The following is a 12,232-nucleotide window of genomic DNA, read 5'->3' as shown; positions in this document are numbered from 1 at the left end:
AATGATTTCTTCCATTTTGGTTTTGTTAATCAGTGATGGTGAAAGTTTTTTCATATATGTGTTGTCTATTCTTGTGTTTTTCTTTGGAGAAATGTTTTCAAATTTTCTGCTCCTTTTCTTGCCATTGGGTTTTTGGTGTTAAATTGTATGAGTTCTTTAAATATTCTTGGATATTAACCCCTTGCAAAAGGTATGGTATTATAATCTTTTTATCTTATTCTATTTGTACTTTCCTGTACAAAATCTTTCAACTTAATGTAGGCCAATTATTTATCTTTTCTTTCATTTTCTTGGGGGTATTTTTTGGAGGGAGGATGAATTTCAGAATGCTGCCATTATGGCATCTTTCAGCTATATAGTTTTCTATATATTTTATGGTTTGGGATATTATATACAGGTCCTTACTCTTTTTTGAAAATTTTAATTAAATTTATTTATTTATTTATTTTGGTTTTTGGGACACACCCAGCAGCTCAGGGGTTACTCTTGGCTCTGTGCTCAGAAATCACTCCTGGCAGGTTCGGAGGACCATATAGGATGCCAGGGATCAAACGTTGGTCCATCTAGGGTTAGCTGAATGTGAGACAAACACCCTATTATTGTACTATCACTCTGGCCCCTAATTAAATTTGTTTTAATGGCTTATCATTGGTTTGCAATATGATAGAGTTTCAATAGATGCAGTTTTATGTTTCTGTCAATATAGAAGACACATATACTAATTGTTCCGGTGACATACTCCAATATCAAATATTCCCCTCTACACATTCCTCTCATATACACTCCTTTCCTTCTGATACCCACAATTTTCACAGAGCTTTGGAATTTGATGGGGCAAGTATTTTTTTAACAAGTTTGCTTAATTTTTTTTTTTTTTTTTAGTTTTTTGGGCCACTCCCAGTGACGCTCAAGGGTCACTCCTGGCTGTGCATTCAGAAATTGCTTCTGGCTTGGGGGACCATATGGGACAGACCAAGGTCTGTCCTTGGCTAGCACCAGCAAGGCAAACACCTTACAGTTCCACACCATCGCTCCAGCCCCTGCTTAATTTTATTTTTATATTTTAGATGAATGAAGTAAGCTGGCTTTCATTTCATTTTTTTACTCCAGGAGATACAATCAACTGCTGATCCATTCATTTTTTCCCAAAGGCACAGTTTAATTCTGACTTTTTTTTTTTTGTCTTTAGAATTAAACTATATAGTTTAATGTCATTCTTTTATATGTAGCTGTCCACCTTTCCCAATATGTACCGTTTGTTGAAGAGACATTCCTTCTTTCCCTTGTATGCTCTTGGTTCCATTGTCATATCAGATAAATAGATAAATGAGAGAGTTTGTTTTCGAACTTCCAATTTTGTTCCATTGATCTGTGTGTCAATATTTATTTCAATGCCATACAAGTTAATTACTGTTACTTTTGGATTTTGTTTGTTTGTTTTTTGGGCCACACCCAGTGGTGCTCAGGGGTTACTCCTGCCTCTTTGCTCAGAAATTGCTCCTGGCAGGCTTGTAAGATCATATGGGATGTCGGGGTCAAACCCATGTCTTTCCAGGGTTGGTTGCATGCAAGGCAAATGTCTTTCTTTTTGTTTTGGTTTTTGAGTCACACCAGCAGCACTCAGAGGTTACTCCTGGCTCTATGCTCAGAAATCGCTCCTGGCAGGCTCGGGGGACCATATGGGATGCCGGGATTTGAACCACTGACCTTCTGCATGAAAGGCAAATGCTTTACCTCCATGCTATCTCTTTGGCCCCCGCAAGGCAAACATCTTACTACTGTTCTATCTCTCTGGCCCCCACTTTGTGATATTGTTTAAGCACAGGTAACACATTTTCTTTTTTAACATATTTTCTCTTTTACCCTTCAGTTTTCTTTAGCTATTTGAACTCTTTTATTATTTAGCATAAAGGTTTTCTTATTACTTTAAAAAGTATATCATTGAGGTTTAGAAGGACATAATCACTGAGATGCTTGCCTTACCCTGGTTTGGTTCCTGGCAACTTTTAGTTCCTGAGCACCTCCAGGAGTAACATATAAGTAGAGAGTCAGCAGTAACCTTTGGTCACTGCTAGGTGCAGTACAATCTTACATCTCTCTAAATTTAACTGGGTTTGGGATAGTCATATATTGCTTTAGGTAAAATAGAAACTTTTACTATATTACTTTTCCCCATTCAAGTACACAGGAGGTCTTTCCATATTTCTTTGTCTTGTTTTGTGTCATTTGTTATATTTTTTGTACTTTTTTTTTCTTTTGGGCAGTGCTCAGGGTTACTCCTAGCTCTGTGCTCAGAAATTGCTCCTGGCAGGCTCAGGGACCTAATGGGATGCTGGGATTCGAACCATTGTCCTTCTGTATGTAAGGCAAGTGCCCTACCTCCATGCTATCTCTCTGGCCCCAATTTTTTCTTGTACTTTCTTTGTTAAATTTATTACTAAGGGCCCGGAGAGATAGCACAGTGGCGTTTGCCTTGCAAGCAGCTAATCCAGGACCAAAGGTGGTTGGTTAGAATCCCGGTGTCCCATATGGTCCCCCGTGCCTGCCAGGAGCTATTTCTGAGCTGACAGCCAGGAGTAACCCCTGAGCATCGCCAGGTGTGGCCCAAAAACCAAAAAAAAAAAATTTTTTTTTATTACTAAATATTAATTATTTGGATGAAATTACAAATGAGATTGCTTTCTTAATTTCTTTTCATTTGTTATTTGTGTATAGACTCCAAACATTTTTATATGATGATTGTTGTAATTAGCTATTTTTTTTTTTTTTGGTTTTTGGGTCACGCCCGGCAGTGCTCAGGGATTACTCCTGGCTGTCTGCTCAGAAATAGCTCCTGGCAGGCTCAGGGGACCATATGGGACACCGGGATTCGAACCAACCACCTTTGGTCCTGGATCGGCTGCTTGCAAGGCAAACACCGCTTTCTTTTCTTTTTTTTTTTTTATCCCTTCCTCCTTGCAAGCTTTCTCGTTCAAACTGTCTTTTTTTGGAGCGGGGGCGGGTTTGGACCATATCTGTTAGTACTCAGGGGTTACTCCTGGCTCTGTGCTCAGAAATCACTCCTGGCAGGCTCAGATCTGAACTCAGATCTGATCCACATCGTCTGCATGTAAGGCAAATGCCCTACCGCTGTGCTATGCCTTTATTTTAAATTGTTTTTGAACTGTGGTTTACAGTACTGTTGCTATAGGGTTTCATACATAACACTATACCCCCTCTCAGCACCACCTTATCTTCCCAATTGAATGCTTCCCTCCACCACATGCATTCTAGCAACAGATATGTGGGGCTGGAGAGATAGTACAGTGGTAGGGTGTTTTCCTTGCATGCGGCTGACCAGGGAGGGACCTGGTTTGATTCCGGGCATCCCATATGGTCCCCCAGCCTGCCAAGGGCGATTTCTGAATGCTGAGTCAGGAGTGAACCCTGAGCATTGCTGGGTGTTGCCCAACAACCAATCAATCAATACAGTTTTTTTTTTTTTAAAGAAAGATCAGGGGCCAGAGAGGTGGCACAAGTGGTAGGGTGTCTGCCTTGCACGCACTAACCTAGGACGAACCGCTGTTCGATCCCCTGGTATCCTATATGGTCTCCAAGCCAGGAGCGATTTCTGAGCGCATAGCCAGGAGTAACCCCTGAGTATCACCGGGTGTGTCCCCAAAACAAAAACAAAACAAAACAAAACAAAAAAACCAAAGATCCAAGTGTGAGACATTTGGGAAAAAATAACTTACGAAATTAACTTTGCTATGTTAAGTGGAGCAGTTTCCCCAGTCTTGGATTTTCTCTTATCTCAAAATAAATGTATATTCTTAGCTCTCTTGTTTAAGGAGAAGCCCTTGTGCTCTCTTGAAAATGCCTCTTCATATTTAATTAATAAAGCTATTTTACTTCACTACTTGTCTTTTTTTCTAAAATTTTATTCCTCCTGATTTGAACTTTAATGTTTTATTTTAATTGTTATATTTAGGCCACACATTTGTTTGTTTGTTTGTTTTTGGGTCACACCCAGCAGTGCTCAGGGGTTCCTCCTGTTTCTACACTCAGAAATCGCTCCTGGCAGGCTCAGGGGACCATATGGGATGCCAGGATTTGAACCACCATCCTTCTGCATGCAAGGCAAATGCTTTACCTCCATGCTATCTCTCCTGTCCTAGTCTACACATTTATTATTGTGTTAACATTAAGTGCAGAGTTACTGTGGTTTGGTGAGCACTTACTGCATCTCACTACCACAAAAGTACCCTGAGAAACTTCATCTGTTTATTATGGTATGCTATGCCCATCTCTTCATCCACTTCTCCCCACATTTTCACAACCCTCTCCTACAATGATTATCTTAGTTTGCTTGATAATCCAAAGCCAAGGGATTGTCATCATTCACTAATATCAATTCCTTTTTTTGTTTTTCTGTATGCTACAGATGAGTGAGATCATCTGATATTTGTCCTCCTCCCTCTGACTTATTTAATTTAACCTGACACACTACAATCCCAGACAAATTGTCAGTGAATTTCAAGCTTCTACATTTTCTTTCTTTCTTGGGCTTGTGTGTGGGTTCACAACTGGCAGTGCTCAGGGCTTACTCCTGGATCTGTGTTCAGGGATTACTCTCAGAGGACATATAGGGTGCTAGGGATCAAACCTGTGTCAGCTATGTACAATGCAAGCACCCTACCCACTCTACTCTCTCTCCATCCCCAATATTTTATATTTTCCAGTAATGGATTAATACTCCATTTTGTATATGTTCCACAACTTTTCCTCAATGGAATGTAGTACTTCATTAATTAAAAATAAATAATAATAATAATTAACGCGGACTGTTCCTTGAAACTGGGCCTAGGTCCAAAAGTATCCCCAATGCAAGAACTCTTCCAAGACCTCCCTGCCGCAAATTTTAATAATCTGAAGAAGGTCAGGGGATGTGTTAGGAAGATGCCTGGGAACCCACACACCTCAAGAAAAACCCAAAAGACAATGGGAAAAACTGTACTTCCAACATAGGCATAAAACCTGTAATACTCTTACCTGCTCTCCCCCAAATGTAAGGTAGTCCTCTGCACCACTTTGGTTTCTTAAAAACTTTGCTAACTTATTTTATTTTTATTTATTTTGTTTTGTTTTGTTTTTTGTTTTTGTTTTGTTTTGTTTTTAATTTATTTCTTTATCTTTTTTAAATGATTGTCCTACATATATATTGGTGAGCACATACTTTTTTAATTCCTTTTTTTTTTTTTCCCCCTCGTTTTTGGGTATGTGACCTGTTTTGGTTATCCCATCAATCCACCCACAAATATACAGACATTATAATGTAGCACCACTTCTCCCTGCAAAGGCACACTAAGTAAAGGGGAAATCTTACATAAAAAAAAAAAAAAATAACTAACAAGTTTAAGAAAAATCATTTAAGTTCAGTTTAAAAGTTTTTAAACAATTGGCGATTGTTAATTATAAATTTTTTTTAATATTAAGAAAATGTTTTTTTTTAATATAATTTTTATTTTGATCATAGTGGCTTACATATTGTTGAGAATATTTTAGGTACATATTTACATAAAATCAGGGGGGCTTCCCATCCCCAAATTGTCCTCCCTAACCCTCCGTTTTTGTCCTACCTCCCATTTCCTCTTCCCTCCCCCTCAGGGCGGCTAGAATATATGGTCCCCTCTGTATCTAACCTACTACTTAGTAGTCTTGCATCAGTTTGGTCTTGCTGCCTCCCTTATTTCCCCCTGTAAGTGGGGGCAGGGCTAGCTAGTTCAAGTTACGTGGTTTTGCCTGAAAAAGAGAAAGTAAATAAACTGGGGTAAGGGTCTAATACCCCGAAAATTTGAATGCTGAAGTCTTACAGAAGTTAGGAGGCATTCCCTTGGCATTCAAAAATAACCATTTTACCTCCTGCCAAGCTGTTTTCTTACAGACTTCCTGCAGCTTCCAGCAGTCCTGTCCTCATTCACTTTAAAACAGCCTGTCACCCCTCCTGCTAGCCCACCATTCCTGCCGGACCTGTTTCTGACTGACTCTGCCTAAGGGGAATGCTGGATGATACTCTGCCTGGCAGCCCTTCTATAAACCTTCAGCATGCCCACTGCTACCAACAACCCTGCTGACCTCCACTGGGGAGCTGAGACTCATCAAGGCATACCTTTGACACAGGTCATGGGCATGGGAACTTGCTTACTCGGACCATATATGCGCCCCCCCTGTCCAACTATCAAACATTTGCAATCAAACCATTGTGGTTAATAACACTTCCATCTTCACTGAAGCCCCCAGCTCCACTGGACATTCTCCCCATATTGTTACTAAAATGTTTCTTGCTTATCATGACTATTAGCTTTGTTAATGCCTAGATTAACCATCAAACCTGTTGGTCCAGTTTCCACCTCGAACCTCATCCTGCAGATGGTCAACGCCTCCACCATCACTGACCCTGTCTATCTGCTATTCATCTCAACCGCCCTTCTGCTTTGGCGACCCCCTGCCTGTCTCTGACCCCCTCGCCCTGCAATCCAGCCCCAAGCCTCACTTCGGCATCACCTTGGAACAGGTGGTGGAACTTGAACTTTGCCTTTTGGTACTCAATATGATTCCCCCTAAAATTGTAATCAAATTCTTGCCGTTGATTTCTCCTTTCAGTTCATGATTGCCCCCAATTTAACGTTTTTTGCCTGTTTCACTAGCTTATCTCCCCCATTGTTTTACATTTGTTTCTCTAGTCTTAGTACCACTGTGTTTTGGTTGTTTTAATGTCTAAATTGACTGTTAGGTCAAAAATTGCCTTATTACCTCTTAAATATAATCTTGTGTCTCTCCCCCGCTGCAGTACAAAAATCAAACAATGCCATCATCCTAGCCTTATTAAAAGGCCTAGGTGTTATTGGTGTAAGCACAAATATTTATTCATTGGTTCATACTCTAGAATCTGCTAATGCCTTATAACTGTTGCTAAAAATGTTTACAAACTTAAAGAAGTTTACACTACTGTTGATTTCCTAGCAAAGAGTGCAGAATAACCGCCGTGGTTCAAAATTAACATTTTTTTTGAGGGAGGGGGGAATTTGTGTCATCTTTAGACTAAAATGTTGCTTTTTAAAATAAATTCGGCTTAGCTAGAGATAGCATTCAACACATAGAGGATAATTTAGTAAATAGACAAAAAGATATAGAGCAGAGTGAGAGCTGGTACAAAAATTGGTTTTCTACCACTCCATGGATAACAACAGTGCTCCCAGCCTTTTTGGGGCCCTTCATTGGCTTTATGTTGCTAGTTTCCTTTGGTCCTTGGGCTTTTCGCAAACTCACCACCTTTGTAAAGAATCAAGTGGAAGAAGCAACCAGAAAGGACTCAAAGGTTCTGTACCAACAACTATGCACCTCAGAAGACCAGCTGACACCTGACATCTCCCCTCCTGCCAACTCTCCGCCACTTAAGTTTGAAGTTATCGAGGAGCTGGCGCATAGACCTCAATCTGTGCGCTCGAGCCTTGCCAAGCTTTGGAAACGACTGACTCAAGGGTAGCAGATGCGGTGACTGGAAGCCCCACACCTCTTCACCCAGTGTGGCCAGTCCACCGAGGCACGTCTGTCCCTTCCATATTGTATACTAAACAGGGGGAGATGTGGGAGACCGAGCACCCCACTTATCAAAGGAACTCTGAATGAATTTTTCACCGCCTGCCTGATTCAAGCCACAAAAGTTTGCATAGCCCCGAACCAACAGAAAACTCTGCAAATAAATTTAGCTCAGCACAAAGAATCTGGCTTAACCAGATTCCTTAACCTTTCCATGGAACCTGTTTTTGTAACTGCTCTCAAGCATGTAGTTATAGATATGTTTTTGTAAAGTTTAAATTATGATCCTTATTGCTTGCACAAAAGATAGATCTAAATGGAAAATAGGCTAAACAAATAATTGTATTTGCGTAAATATCAATCAGCTATTTGTTTAAGAATTTGCTTCCCCTCCCCCCATCCTGCCAGGTTCCTCTTTATCATTCCCGCCATCAAAATGTGTTTATGCTCCCATTGGTTAAAATTGTTGTACTTGTATAAATAATGTTTTATTGAAAAAAAAATAAATAAAGAGAGAACAAAATGCAAAAAATAAATAAATAAATAAATAAATAAATAATTTAGGGACTGGAGTGATGATGATACAGTGGATAGGGTGTTTGCTTTTCATGCAGCAACCAGAGGTTTGATAACCAGTATTCCATATGGTGCTCAGAGTCTGCCAGGAACAATTTCTGAGTGCAGAGCCAGGTTTAAGCCCTGAGTGCTGCATGGTGTGACCCAGAAACAAACAAAAAAAAGAATAATTTAAAATATAATAATAAAGTAATTTTATATAATATTGTGTCAATTCAGATAATTTTGGTACAAAGTAATATAGAATCCATTTTAAAATTAATATTTGTTAGATAAATAAGATAAAAAGGTTTATCTGACATGGTAAATTCACAGATTAAAATCATATTAGGATTGGTTAATTCCATACTATAATGTCATTGATGGCTGAATTTTTTTCTTTCTCTTTTTCTGATCTGCCATAAGTAGAGTTACCTCTTTGTGGCTTAGTAACAATTAGAAACTATAAGTATAAGAGTGTATCACAAAGTATATCTATTGCACTGTTTTTGGGCATTTGGTGGCTTCCATATTCTGGCTACAATACTAAGTGCCTCAATGATTATAGTTATGTATTATATCTTTTTAAATTAATATCTTTGTTATGGGGGATAGAAACCAAGAAATGGATTTACTGACTCATACTGAAGCTTTATTCTTGGGGCCAGAACAATAGAACAGCAGGTAGGGCAGTTGCCTTGTATGTAGCTGACCTGAGTTTGATACCAAGCATCCCATATAGTACCCCAAGCATTCTTGGCAGAAGTTACTTCTAGGAGTAATTCCTGAGTTTAGAGCCAGAAGTTAAGCCCCGACTACCACTGGTTGTGGCTCAAAATAATCAAAAAAGTTTCTTTTGGTAAAACATTTCTTTGAATTTGTGGTCAGGGTTTTTGTTCTGGTCACATTTACACTGTGGTACAGAAGCTTCTAAGTTAAATGTAGTACCATTTACCTCATTTTCTGCATTTTTCTATAAAGTCAATTAGGGGGAGATATTGGATTAACCAGGTCACTTCTGTTGAATTTTTCATTTTCCTTACCAAATTTTTTAGTTTTAACATTTTTGCTTGTATTTTTCTCAGTACTGCTTTCATGTCTTCTTGTATTTTATTGGAAGTATGTTCCAGTGTTTCTTTGAGTTCATTGAACATCATAATATTTCTACTTTCCACTCCATTTCATAGAGGTTATGTAGGGAATTAATACTGATTATATCTGCGGGATTTTAATCTTTACCCACAAAGTATAGTGGAGTTTTGTGCTGCATTACTCTGATTTCTTTTATAGTCTCAAGGTACTTCTTTGCTATGTCACTGTTGGTATTCCCCACTGCTAAGGAGGGCTCAGGGAAGTTTATTCATATAAAGTTATCTTGAGGTGGCATAAGCTTTGGCCTGATTAGAGGCCATGACCCTAAGGGTGGCTTCTACCGGGGTGAGTGGCTGATATTCATTCTTTTGTACAGATCAGGCCCACTTTGCCATAGCTGCTGAAAAAAAAATGCAGTTACTGTCACATGAGATAGAAAATGCTTTCAATGGGCCGGGCGGTGGCGCTAAAGGTAAGGTGCCTGCCTTGCCTGTGCTAGCCTTGGACGGACAGCGGTTCGATCCCCAGGTGTCCCATATGGTCCCCCAAGCCAGGAGCAACTTCTGAGTGCATAGCCAGGAGTAACCCCTGAGCGTTACTGGGTGTGGCCTAAAAACCAAAAAAAAAAAAAAAAAAGAGAGATCTTAAAAAAAAAGAAAAAAGAAAATGCTTTCAAAACCAATCTATGCAAATCTTAAAAAGTCAAAAATTGCATTCAATTTATTATTGAAAAAAGACAAAATTTAAAACTAAATCTAAAGAATTTAAAAAGTATGTAAGATAAAAGTTATCTCTATGACTAAATACATTATTTTTTTTATTTAAGAGAGGCATCATTTTTGTTTGAGTTTTTGTATAGATGGTCATACCTTATAGGCTTGAGAGTGTCAGGGGATTGAACCTGGATTGGTCACATGCAACTCAGGCATCATACCTGCTGTACTATCATCTCGCTTTCCCCGAAATCTTCTAAATTAAAATATGAGTTCAACAATTGGTAAGTGTTGGAGTATACTATTGGGTTTGATATGCAACTGGTAAATATCTAATGCAATAAAAAAATCATAGAAGTGACTTTTCGTGTTTAGTAGATAAATATGATCAGATCCTCTGTCACTAGAGTTAAAAATAGTCTAAAATAGTGGGATTTAACACTATCCACTCCAATATGTTACTATGTTTCTCCTTTGAATTATATTGTTCAAAAATGGTATAGTGGTCCAATTTGAATGTCTTGAAGACTCTACATTTCCCAAACAACACGAAGATAAAAGCCTCTACTAAGTCCTCACCATCATGAATGTTATTTTCACTTATTTTTGATGTCTGAAGCAGTTGTCATTAGTCATTATCTTTATTGGCTCTTTTATTTGTTTGTCTAATCTCCCTCTCAAATTCAATTAGTTATCTGTTAGGTTGCTATTATGAATACAAAGGATGTGCTAGTTAGTAACATTTCATAGGGTCACTTAATAAAATTAGAACATATACTCATATAAGTGCCAAAGCCAAGACAATAAATAATTCATGCCAGTGGCTAGAATGAAACTAAGCATTTATCCTTAGAGTAATATCTGATACAAAATAGTTTCCTTTATTAAAGGTTTCTCTTGATATTTCAAAGTACTAATTCTTTTCCTGTTTGTTTGTTGCTTTTAAAGATGGTTAAAGCCTTTCACTGTTTGACCTTGTCTATACTTTGTAGGCATCAAATTTTGCAGCGCAGTGATATAAGAAATAACTTGCTTTCCAAAAAACAACACAATTTCAGCCAAAACTATGCATGGGTGTGGTGAGGTTATGAAGATTCAGAGATGGCAAGGTATGCAGGATATGGATAACACATGCGAGTTGGCTACATACTGATAAAGTGAGGCATATTTCACCACCATTTCTTATACTTGTCATCATGGGAATGTTATTCTGAACCATTTCCTCTGCTTGCTTGATCAAGGAGTACCATATGTTAAGCACTAATAATTTTTGTGGGATGGCAAGAGATTTCTACAGAACATCACAGATCTCTAGGATAATTACAAATCACTGGTTCATATGATAGTAAATCAAGCTTCACCCTGCACTGAACAACACCCAGTTATTTTATTTTTTGACTTATTTTTTAAGTTTTAGATAATATGCTTGAAGTAAGAAAACATTATAGTATTTGTACATATAAACATGCCAATATTTTACTCATTCAAATCAAAGTTAGATTTGGCATGGGAACCTGTATTTAATTTTATTTTCCTAAAAGTATTGAAAGTGCTATACTATTATTATCTACTCTATATGATGCTAACTTGAAATTACCAAGTTGAATGTTAATGCCTTTTCATATTTGATTTTCCTCTCTTTATTTAACTTTCTTCAACTCTTAGATCATATCTTTAGTTTTGATGTTCTCACATTTTGTAAAATCTATTTTACATGCAAGTCTTTTTTTTTTTTTTTTTTTGGTTTTTGGGCCACACCTGGTGATGCTCAGGGGTTACTCCTGGCTATGTGCTTAGAAGTCGCTCCTGGCTTGGGAGATCATGTGAGATGCTGGGGGATCGAACCATGGTCCGTCCTAGGCTAGTGCTGGCAAGGCAGACACTTACCTGTAATGCCACCATGCTGGCCCCTGCAAGTCTTAATGCAGGTTAATCCTTATCATTAAGAGGACTGATCAGGGCCGGGCGGTGGCACTAAAGGTAAGGTGCCTGCCTTGCTTGCGCTAGCCTTGAACGGACCACGATTCGATCCCCCGGTGTCCCATATGGTCCCCCAAGCCAGGAGCAACTTCTGAGCACATAGCCAGGAGTAACCCCTGAGCGTTACCGGGTGTGGCCCAAAAACCAAAAAAAAAAAAAAAAAAAAAGAGGACTGATCAATTGCCCTTGGATTTCTCTGGTACCCTGGTTATTGTATTTTTTGTGCTTAATCTAGAACTCTATTAGAGAGATGGTGGATTTTAAGTCGGGTCCTTTATATATTTTATTTCTATTTATTTGACATCCTAGGAAAT

The sequence above is a fragment of the Suncus etruscus genome, chromosome 3, assembly GCF_024139225.1.
Source record: "Suncus etruscus isolate mSunEtr1 chromosome 3, mSunEtr1.pri.cur, whole genome shotgun sequence".
NCBI lineage: Eukaryota > Metazoa > Chordata > Mammalia > Eulipotyphla > Soricidae > Suncus > Suncus etruscus.
This window is presented reverse-complemented; position numbering follows the sequence as displayed.